An 11,804-nucleotide genomic window follows, 5' to 3' on the forward strand; every position below is an offset into this window, starting at 1 on the left:
CATGATGGTTTTCCAGTCAAAACTACTAAAAAATAGGATCATCAGGACTTTGAAGCTTACAGCAGCGTTAACGAGTCCGAAAGACATTTGCTTCCATTGGTAGACCCCTGTGACACTTGCTTCCATTGGTAGACCCCTGTGACACTTGCTTCCATTGGTAGACCCCTGTGACATTTGCTTCCATTGGTAGACCCCTGTGACATTTGCTTCCATTGGTAGGCCCCTGTGACATTTGCTTCCATTGGTAGACCCCTGTGACATTTGCTTCCATTGGTAGACCCCTGTGACATTTGCTTCCATTGGTAGACCCCGTGACATTTGCTTCCATTGGTAGACCCCGTGACATTTGCTTCCATTGGTAGACCCCTGTGACATTTGCTTCCATTGGTAGATTCCTGTTGGTGGTAACAAAGCCTGATTGGTTGTCTTTTCGCATCCACAGTAATATGCCAAAAACCTGATACTAGGTCGAGTGTGCAGAACAACTTGACTTGTGACGTTTTCTAAACTTGGTAATGGGAAGGTAAACTGTATGATAATATCATTAAGCTTTCTATAATCAACAGCAAATCGTAGTTGGCCATTTTTCTTTTTCACCATTACCACTGCACTCTGCCACATCGAATCTGACTCTTCAGTGATACATTTGCAAAGACAGATCTGTTTTAGTAAGAACTGTTTGAAGAAGTTGTTTCTCAGAATCACACAGGGCAGAGTTATGATCAAACTCAAAAAGTTCTATTACCATGGAACTTGAGTTATATTGGAGTTTTGGTGTGTGCAGGGAAAGAATGATATCAGGGTTAACAACAGACGCTGCTGTTATACTGGTGGTAGCACTCGGCCTGACTTGTTTGTTCGTGGGATTTATGATTTACGGGATTTATGAGATTGATCACTGTTCGTTATCTTCACCTTTCATGATTGGCATGAATGCTCTCTTTGTGTTATCAACTAAACAGTTTGGTCCAGCTAGACCATGTTGAGGTAGATGAGAATACGATTCAACAAGAATTGATTTGTGTTTGTCCAGATTTGAAATAAAAACAGGTACAAAAGCAAGTCTCGTTTAAAATCAGCATTTCGCAAATTCTATGGTCGTTATAACGATATAGCTTGCCAATACCAGCTATCATTGGGTCAAATGCTGTCTGACGTGTTTCATGTCGATTGTTAGGCCGTTCTTAGCACACTGAATTTGACTACGGATAACTCCGTTTACCTGATATAGGGCTTCGGGCGGGTGTGACCGGTCGATCGGAGATGCTTACTCCTCCTAGGCACCTGATCTCATGCACCTCTGGTATATCCAGGGGTCCTTGTTTGCCCAACTCTTTATTTTGTATTGCTTATAGGAGTTATGTGATTGATTACTGTTCGTTATGTATTATATGTTCATATAAACCAACAAGACAACATCTTGGGATAACATCTGGACCATCTTGCAAGCTGGTCAACCTCATATTATTACCATTGCGTCCTACCAATTGTCATGAAATATATTATCCATTAATATCACATGATCTTGAGATAAGATGCACACCCTTCAGAATTACAACCACGCACACCAATCCATCCGTATCAGTCTCAACTCTTATCACCACTCCAAGGCGCATCCAGAACATATCCCATCCATACACAGCATACTTTCTCTTATCCCACCATCTTATATTCAACTTCTAAACTGACTTCTGAATTTGCCTTTTTAGCTCTCTAAATTATATTGGGAATTCAAATTCTTTTACCTGACCCTTAATTTTACATGACTTACATTATGTGTGTGCATGTATGAATAAGAAATGTTTGCATTTTATCATACTTGACGTTTTTATGTTGGCCATTTCACAAGTACATGTACCTTTTCACTGGGATACATTTCCGTTTATGTCTGATGTAATACCTTACGGCGTGTTCACTCACCCTAATTCAGGTACCATTAGTACATTGCACATATTACATACACTTAATTGTGCAGTAGCAATAGTTTGTATTTTGATGTTTTATATGGTCGTTATAACGATGTAGTTCGAATTCGTCAATACAACCTATCAGTGGGTCAAATGCTGTCTGACGTGTTTCATACCGATTGTTAGGCCGTTCGTGGCACACTGAATTTGACTACGGATAACTCCATTTACCTGATCAGGATATAGGGCTCACGGCGGGTGTGACCGGTCGACAGACGACAGGGGATGCTTACTCCTCATAGGCGCTTGGTCCCACCTCTGGTGTGTCCAGGAGTCCGTGTTTGCCCAACTATCCAAAATCGGCGCTTATGGCCATTGAGCAGGGAGGGATCTTTGTTGTGCCCTACCTGCTGTGACACGGGACCTCGGTTTTTGCGGTTTCATCCGAAGGACCGCCCCATTTAGTCGCCTCTTACGACAAGCAAGGGAATACTGAGGACCTGTTCTAACCCGGATCCCCACGGGATTTTTAAATAAAGAAGAAAAAAACCCAAAAAACCCCAAAAAACAATAATAATAAATGTTGAAAACAAGGACATGTAAACTTGAAAGGATGTGTCACATTCCTTCGTACTTATTTCATTTCTTTGTCATGGGTATGCCTATTGATATAATGTGTTCCTTTTTGGATTCTTTAAAATCTGAGAAAATCAATTAGTATCAGGCAAATCAATGAAGCCGACATCTTCTGAGTAATTGCTGAGAAAATTTTATTTGCTTTAATGTCATTTACCTTTTTCGTGGCTTTATAAGTAAAATTGCGCCCTTTTGATTTCAATATAGCTTTTTCGCTAGAGAAGGATCTAACAATTAGTATGAAATACATCAGGTAGTCTTCGATCTAATAACAGGTTATATTTGCAAATTAGATTAATACATGTATATAACGACCACATAATTTGCGAAATGCTGACTTTAAGCAAGATTGTTAAATCCCCTGCAACATCACTTCAGAGTTATCAATCTCTTTGAAATCTCCGTTTAAACCTGCTCTGTATCTGGTTCAAAACTGAACACAATACTGTACTCGACTAATTCCTAGGTATGCAAGTGAATCGATAAATTCGAATTTCATTTAAGCCTACTAATAGATCACCTTGATCCAGGTTTACGTCATGCATGTGGCCATATAAACACCGATCCCCATGAATAATTTCTTACAATTAATCATGAATTCAATGAAAATATAATCATCCGCACACGTGTTTCCTGCTATTTAATGAAAAAGATAAAAAAGAAAACAAATTAAATGTAGCAAACAACACGTCATTTAAGAGATTGTAGATGCTGCAAGCAGATTTACAAACTGATTATGCAATGAATTTGCATACAAATTAAGTTCGAAATAAATTGAATGAGTTTTATGGTACAGAAACATTTTTTGCCATCCACATCAATTATTATTCAATATACATAAAGATGCTAGTATTTCAACATGATAAAAGAAATTAACATTGGTATAGTGCTTTACACATTCTTAAAAATCATGAAATTGCGTGATTTCAAAATGCACGCAATATTGTACAGTAGTCAGGTCATTGGATGTCATACAAAACAACAATATACATTATGACGATTCATTAATCATGTGACGATGTAATAGTAACACTGATCACTATGGCAAATAATGATAGCACAGAAATTGATTTAGTATAAATACATTTCATATAGAATAGTACCACGGTGTATTATAAGATATACACACATGTAGCTACTCACATTTGTTGAGGTCGATATTTTAGGAACTGTCATACTGAACGGGAATTCAAAATCATGTATCTTGGTGATAATTCCTAATATATTTGTCAGATAAAATGCGGTTTTTCAATTTATGTGTATTTTTCTAAATTCCCATTTGATTATTCCAAGAAAACCATTAAAAATTCCCCAAAGTTTCAATCTTTGTGTTAAATAAATTGAAATATAAAAAACGGGGCATCTTAATATTTGAATCCAACTACCCTCTGGATCGGTCTCGACACGCTAAGATAAAAGTTTGCTGTTTTGCTTCTGTTTCTTCGTAACTTCGAATTCGCCATCTTGTCATTGTGTCATTGCTATACTTGACTTATTCCTGTTGTCTCCCGGTGGAGCATAGGGTTGCAACAACACCACGCCAACGGACTCTGTTATGGGCTGCTCTCTTCAGCTGAGTCCACGCCATTCCGGCTTCCTTCATTTCGTTCTCGACGGATCTTCTCTAGGACTGTTTGGGCCGTCCTACTTTCCTTTTTCCTTGTGGGTTCCACTCTAGTTTTTGTCTTGTGACGTTGTCAGTTTGTTTGCGGAGCGTATGTCCTATCCAGCCCCATTTTCTTTTCTTGATGTCCTGACCGATCGGATTTTGGCTGGTCATTGCTATAACACCGCACTAAACCGATCGCGGTGGCTTACAAGTGGTAGAGCGTTCGCTTTGTAACCGAGAGGTCGTGATATCGAGCCCCGCTTGTGCCTTGGCCACGTCAAACCTAAGACGTTAACATAGGTAGTGATGAAAACTTAAGATCTTATATCTGTAAAATTATAAAAATAAAACAATATTTTGATACCGTATAACTTTTACATTTTTAAGATCGATAGCTAAAAGTTTTTCTTTTTGTGTGTGTGTGTGTTTGATAACTAAAACAGTCACAGTTTTCTACATGTTCGAATCTAAAAAGCTAATTTACAATACCGAGTTTTCAGACTGTTTTGAAAATTTCAAGAGATGTTGACTACTTGGTGTCATTCCAGAGATTTGCTGCAGCCCAACTGAGTTGGTGTTGTCTGTATTTTTGTTCTGATTTTTGGCACCATAAGTCGCGACTTTGATTCTGATCGTGATGGTCGACTTGGCTTGTATTCATTTAAAGATTTGCGATGTATGATGGCGCACATCCATGAAAGGAACAATATGTGTAGATCAAAATCTTGAATTGGTGTTAGTAATGGATGGGAAGCCAATGGAGTTCCACCAGAATCGGAAATATCTGTTCCCGTCTCGTTGACCTTGTAAGTAGACAAACAGCAGTATTCTGCACCCGTTTCAGCCGATCCAATGTATTTTACCAACTCCAAAATAAAGACAGTTTCCACAATCAAGTTTAGACGTTACAACTTAGATATAACACATTGAAATATGTTTATTAATATGTTTATGTAAACCAATATGTTTAAAACATTGTTCCAGAATAATTATACATGCCCACTATCCTATTGTATAAACTTTTCAATGCTACCTTTTCTCACATTACCAAATTCGCCATCATTGAAAACGAAAAGCTGTCTGTTTACGTGAAACAGTCTAGTAAGCAGAATCCCGAGAGCAGACTGATCAGATCTATGACAATGGAAAAGTTGGGTCAAACTCGAACAAGTAAGAAACCTTTCTGAGTTTGGAAAATCCATACATCCATACTGAAGTGCACATGATACCCAGGGCTGTAACAACACTTTTAATGTGAAAAGAGACCGCTTTATTGCGACCCAACCACCTTGCACTTCTGGGTAGTTAAACATGCAGGGTTCCTCTTTCAGAAAGTCAAACAGAATATTGTGTGTACGAACTGCTATAGAATTACCTCCAAGGAGAACCTGTATCCCGTAGTACCTAGCTCTTTCAAATAGTCTATCAACATTCTTATTCAATCGAATAGATGAATCGACCCACATAACAAAATCGAATTCTTGCAGCATCATTTGTATAATAACAGGTTTCCATGTGAAACCCCGCAGGAATTTCATGTGAAATGGATAATTTTCAAATGGAAACTTCCTGACATCACAGTTACATAATTTCTGTACAGATTTTCTGTGTTCTTCGGTCAATCCTAGGTCAAATACTACAAATTTTAAATCAGGGTACATTTTCCGAACAGGGTTGTTAATGGAGTTGAAGAGACCAATTGCCTCGTCGTAATGATTGTCTGAAAATCCTGACACAATGGTGGGTGTTGTTGAGTTCTCTCTTCGTTGTGTCAAGTGGACTATCCCCTTTGTATCCAACTGCAAACGTTGAAGATAGTTACCGATATGGGTAAAATTGTAATCGCTCACTATCTTTACGGTTTCGGCTAACGATTCCTTGAAAGTCTTGTTTCTAAACGATTTGCAATCCGGAATTTCAACTTCACTCTTAAGTTTTTCTCCCCGTTTCTTTCCTTTGCTTAATATCTTATTCTGCAAAATATGTATGTTTTCAGACAGTTGATATTGTATTTTATTGATTTGGACATGGTCTGAAATCATATCCTCTATGGTACTTTTAAAATAGTTCCTCAGGGGCTGTCCAGCTGAAGTCGATACCAACAGCCACCATGATAGATATCCACAGAATATCATAGATGTTAAAATGCCAAACGTAACAATTCTTCGCCTAATATGTCGCACCATGCCTGAAAAGAAAGAAAGAATCAATTAATTAGATCGTCCAGGGATCGCAAATATCAATTACATGTACATGTGATGTTTCAATTTTTTGTCTGCAAAATTGAATTTAAAATAATATTTTCGATACACTTCATATAAACGATGTTAGGATATAATTTCTAATGCATTGTTCCAAGTGTTATGGTGGACGTTTTTAGATCTGGATAATTAATCATCTCTTGGATAGAATTTAATCAAGATTTTTCTAGCGCGCTATCGCTGATTTGTTTTAGACTGTGACCACTATTTCCTGCATCCATCAATGTCATTGCTATTCGACGTCATCAACAATTCTATATTCATTGTATTTTACATATGCACACTTTATTGTGAGGTGGTTTGTTTATGTTTTCAATTCAAAATTATCATTCATATACTTGAAAATCATGAATTGTAAAATATTTCAAATATAGACATGGATATACTTTGAATGGGTGGTGGTGGTTGTTTGTTTGTTTGCTTCACATCCTGTCGATAATTATCCACTCTTATTGAAACGTCACCAGTAGGCTTGTTCTTAGCCCTCAGAGCCGTAGCAGTAAGGGTTCTGCCAATGCATGTCGCGACACGGTACCTCCGTTTTTAAGGTCATATCCGAAAGACCCATGGTTCTCACTTCTAGACACCCGTACGGCGAAGGAGCAATCACTGCTTATATTTACGTCTTAGTTTTGACAGGACCACTGAGCTACCGCGACCGGTGTGTGGGAGAATAAAAATCTAAAAAGGGGAAATCCTTTAAAAAGATTCGTCGAAATAAAGAAGATGGTAAGATGTGTTTTCAAAAATGGTTTTGAGTCATGGCAAACTTAATTAGCATTTTATACGCTAGACGATCTTAGTATTACGTCGAGTGTGAAGATGTCCTTGTCATGCACTTCATTCTGTTGTTTGCTTTTTTCTTACTTCTTCCTTTTTTAATTCTATTTATTTACTTTTGTCATCATCTGCAATTTAATGTTGCAATTTAGTAGGCCTAACTTGTAAAATATGCATAGCTTCTTATAAATTGGTAACTGGAAGAGTGACAGTGAACATTATCGACAACTTACCTGAACCTGAAACTGTGTATCAATCCAATCTTAATAGGTAGATGCCCTTGTGTTCTGACGTATTTTTGACCTACTAACACTTTTATGGAAACTTCTCGTTCACTTGTTTCAGAATATTATTTTCGACCAACATTCTATTCTTGATTTCACCATTGCTTTATCGTACAAAATCATAATTATATAGTAAAATTTCATGTGATTCTCTCATGTTTATTGTTCAACAAATGCACCGGCCATTTTATTGCATGCAAAAATGAACGTCTTCTGCTGTCAATCTATAGACTTATTAGTGGGCGCGCTTGATTAGTCTACACTGACCATAAAATGTACACAGTTTCGTAACCAAGTGCAAAAGTGTACACTGTTTGGTGATGAACACTATCTACACCCTGTACAGGGCATGTGTTGGTTCAGTCTATATGCACCGAAACATTTTATATGACTGAAAATGGTGAGACAGAAATTTTGCAGATATTTCCCACCGCATTATGTTAGCTGTAAAGTATATAAGAGGATAATTCCAGTTTACTAGATGTGGTCATTTTCAAGAGTTTCAAAAGGCATTTTAAAGAATAAATGAAAACGATTGATATTTCATACAGACATCAAAAACAAGTTCAGTGCTACAAAAACCAATAAATAGTTTGAAGAATGACCTGTTATCTTTCAAATGTATGTAGGCATTCATAAATGCATATTAAAACATATTTTTGCAAAAATTGATTTAATGTGAAAGGTGTCCACAGCATTGTAATGGCGAACAGTTACGCGATGAAGATATGGCGACGCCCGAACGGGAGCGGAACTAAATACAATTTGGAACTCTTCGGAAAAAGAAGTTGCGAAAATTATGCGTCACTTGGGCAACTATCTTTTTCAACAAAGTAAAACACAATTACTCTAAAACTGTTCTCACTATTTAATTTTATGGATGATTTTCAGTATGGATATTTTCCTGGATTTCACCATACTTAGGCCTACATATGTAATTATATTTTTGAAATACCCCCTTTCGAAAATGTTATATAGAATAACGGTTTAATTTTAGTTTGTTTCGTTTCCTTTTTTCAGTTCCCTGGGCTACAGGCGATGCAGAAGGGGACTTTAGGGTTTCACTGTCCACCCCCGTCCGTATGTCTGTCAGTAGGCAAATCTGTTTACCTCACCTTTTCATCTTGCTTGCAGATATTCACTTGATATCAGGTTCATAAATTTATTATTACCAGTTACAGATTGATCATGTTCGAATTTCGTTCACTGCATTTATATTTTGCCGAGTTATGACTTCGAAAATTAACGCAAATACCTAGTTTTCCACACTTTTTGCAGTGCTCGCTGATATTCATTAGATATTTCGTATATTGCATTTACAAATCAAGTTGGAATTTTGTGTTTTAATGATAAATGTTTAGGAATCTTGGAGAATATCGGGTACATATTAATAATATGTCTTCAATAGTGAGTAAGTGTTGTATATTTTCTGCACCATTTCAGGCTTTACCTTTCTTGATTTTTACTATCTTTTTCTTGTTTACTACTTGTGACAAACTGGAATAAAAAGTTTGAATATTTCATATATAGTATTCATTTGGTGGAACCTGCATGGTTATTCTTGTGCATAAATTGTCATTATTATAAACTGTTGACGTACGATTATTCACGCAGTTCTAATATTACGCAGACGACTTGACTTTGGACCGGTATGGGGCATGTGTTGCACGGCCAGAGTGCTTGTTATTTCTTATTTTTATAAACATATATACGTGTATAATTTCTTAAAACATGCTACATGCAACTGGAAACAAATCCTGACATAATTTTTTTTACCCCAAGAGTTATTATCTTTAGTACATGTAGGTATGAAGAAAGAAATTCATTTTAAATTAGAATCTTACCGGTTGTTCAGAGTATCCTTAAATGAAGAAAGGATACATAATGTAAATTACCATTAGAAAAAGCCCTTAATCAATTTTCATAATGGATTGCATTTATCACCATTGAGATGTAACATCTGTTGACAAAAAGATCGTGATTCTTTCTTCTAAATGACAGCACATACGAGGGCTGTTCGATATATAATGTGTATGGTACGATATCTCAAAAGCATTTTACTCAAATGATAAAATGAACATTACATCCCTTCAAAGAATACTCCGCGGTTTGAAATACATAATTTCAATCTTTAAATCCACTTCTGAAATGCGTCACGGTCCGCTGATTTAGGTAGACCTCTGAGGCACTGACTGATGGCTGAGCCAAGGACTTGTCGGGACTTGTAACAACGACCAGATAAAAACTTTTTAAGTTTTGGAAAAAGGAAAAAGTCGCATGGGGCTAGATCTGGAGAGTAGGGTGGATGTGGCAAGACGGTAACCTTCTCTGACTTCAAAAATTGCTTCACAACCACAGATGTATGTGATGGAGCATTATCATGAAGTAGACGAACATGCCTAAATCCTGACACAAGGCGTCGTTTATGATCATATTTCTTGAGCTTTTATTAGTAGAACATCTCGGGTATACCGACCTGTAACACTTTTCCTCTTCGGCACCGGAATTTGTACGGCTATACCAACACATGAAAAGAATATGCAATAAAGAATCTTCTTTGTACTTATGGTTCTTTTAGCAACTACAGGCATTCCACCGTGTTTAGTTAGCCATATTTTGTTTCCAATTTTTCTTACTGGTTCGAAATAGTGAACCCATGTTTCGTCACCAGTAACACTGTTTGCAAATTGTCTTTGATTGAATTTGGGAAACATTTTGAGCAATTGCTTAGCGGTTTGCACTCGTACCCGTTTTTGGTCATCTGTCAATATATGCGGTATCCATCTGGCAGAAATCTTTCATACTTTCAAAATACGTTTCAAAATGAAATGCACCCACGATAGCGATATCCAACAGCTTTGGCAATATCACGAATCGTGTATCTGCCATCACTTTCAGTTATTTCCCTGACTTTTGAGATATATGTATTGCCTATTGCTGTCACAGGTCGGCCAGACTTTGCTGCATCTTTGACGGACTCTGAGCCAATCAGAAATATCTTTCTTCACCTATGAACGGTCTCATGAGATACCTTATCAGACCCATAAACTTCCTCCAATTCAGTCAAAATCTGCATTACCGAATGACCGAGTTTTATGTGAACTTTTATATAAGCTCTAATTTCTTCAATATTCTCAACCCGTTTCCCAACCAATTTTGTTCCTTTATTATCCGATCTCTTTTTTATATTCTTTTAAAAGGCAGAATTTTTCAAAAGCTTCTACTTGAGAAAATATCTTGCTATGGCCTTCAACTTGACATTCAGATATGTCGACGATGTTTTCTCTATTAACAATGTTCATTGTCATTCATATGTTGATTCAATATATCCCTGTGAAATAAAAGACACTACAGAATATTCCATATCTGCTTCATATTTGGATATTGTATTGAGCATGTATAATAATGTCAAACTTACAACTCAACTTCATGCCTAAAGGAATGGCCTCGAAGCTAGCTTTTCCCATATTTATGTAACAATCTTCCATTATCACCTCTCAACTGATTCGATGCGAAAGATCATGTTCAACATGTGTTCAAGTTTTAAATCGAGGCAAGCTACTGACAAGTCTCGTTTGAAATCAGCATTGCAAAAGTTGTATGGCCGTTATAATAATCTAATTTGCACATAGAACCTAATGTCATGTCGTTCTTTACATACTGATTTTAAAACCGGATTACTCCGTTTACCTGATCAAGACAGAAGGCTTGCGGTGGGTGTGTCCTCTCAACAGGGGATACTTGCTTCTCCTGGGCACCTGATCCCACCTCTGGTGTGTCCAGGGGTCCGTGTTTGCCCAACTCTCTATTTTGTATTGCTCATAGGAGTTATGAGATTGGTCACTATTTGTTATCTTCACCTTTCATTCTTTACAGAATTTATGACATTGGTCATCGTTTGTTATCTTCACTTTTTGTCCATTTTCTAAAACCATGTCAAATCCAGAGGAGTGACTTGTACTGCCCGTGCTAACCCTGCCCTGTGGCCATAAGTTAACACTTGTGTACACGGTATATGAAAATCTACTATAGCATATTATCAAAGAAGTCATTCACATGTAATAAACAAAAACTCGCTTATCTATGTCGCAGAAGGAAAATATATTGGGGGAAAAGGGATATAAATATATGCAGATTAATGATAGTGACCATTCTGATATAACGTAGATAAATCTCAGTAACTATAGTGATCATTCTGATACGTCGTAGATAAATTGCAGCAATGAAAGTAATCATTCTGATATGACGTATATAAATGTCAGTAATGGATTGCTTTGATTGTGTTAAACAGAACTGAATGCTCTCACATTTGTGATATTTGTCATCA

Source organism: Ostrea edulis, chromosome 2 (genome assembly GCF_947568905.1).
Source record: "Ostrea edulis chromosome 2, xbOstEdul1.1, whole genome shotgun sequence".
Classification (NCBI taxonomy): Eukaryota; Metazoa; Mollusca; class Bivalvia; order Ostreida; family Ostreidae; genus Ostrea; species Ostrea edulis.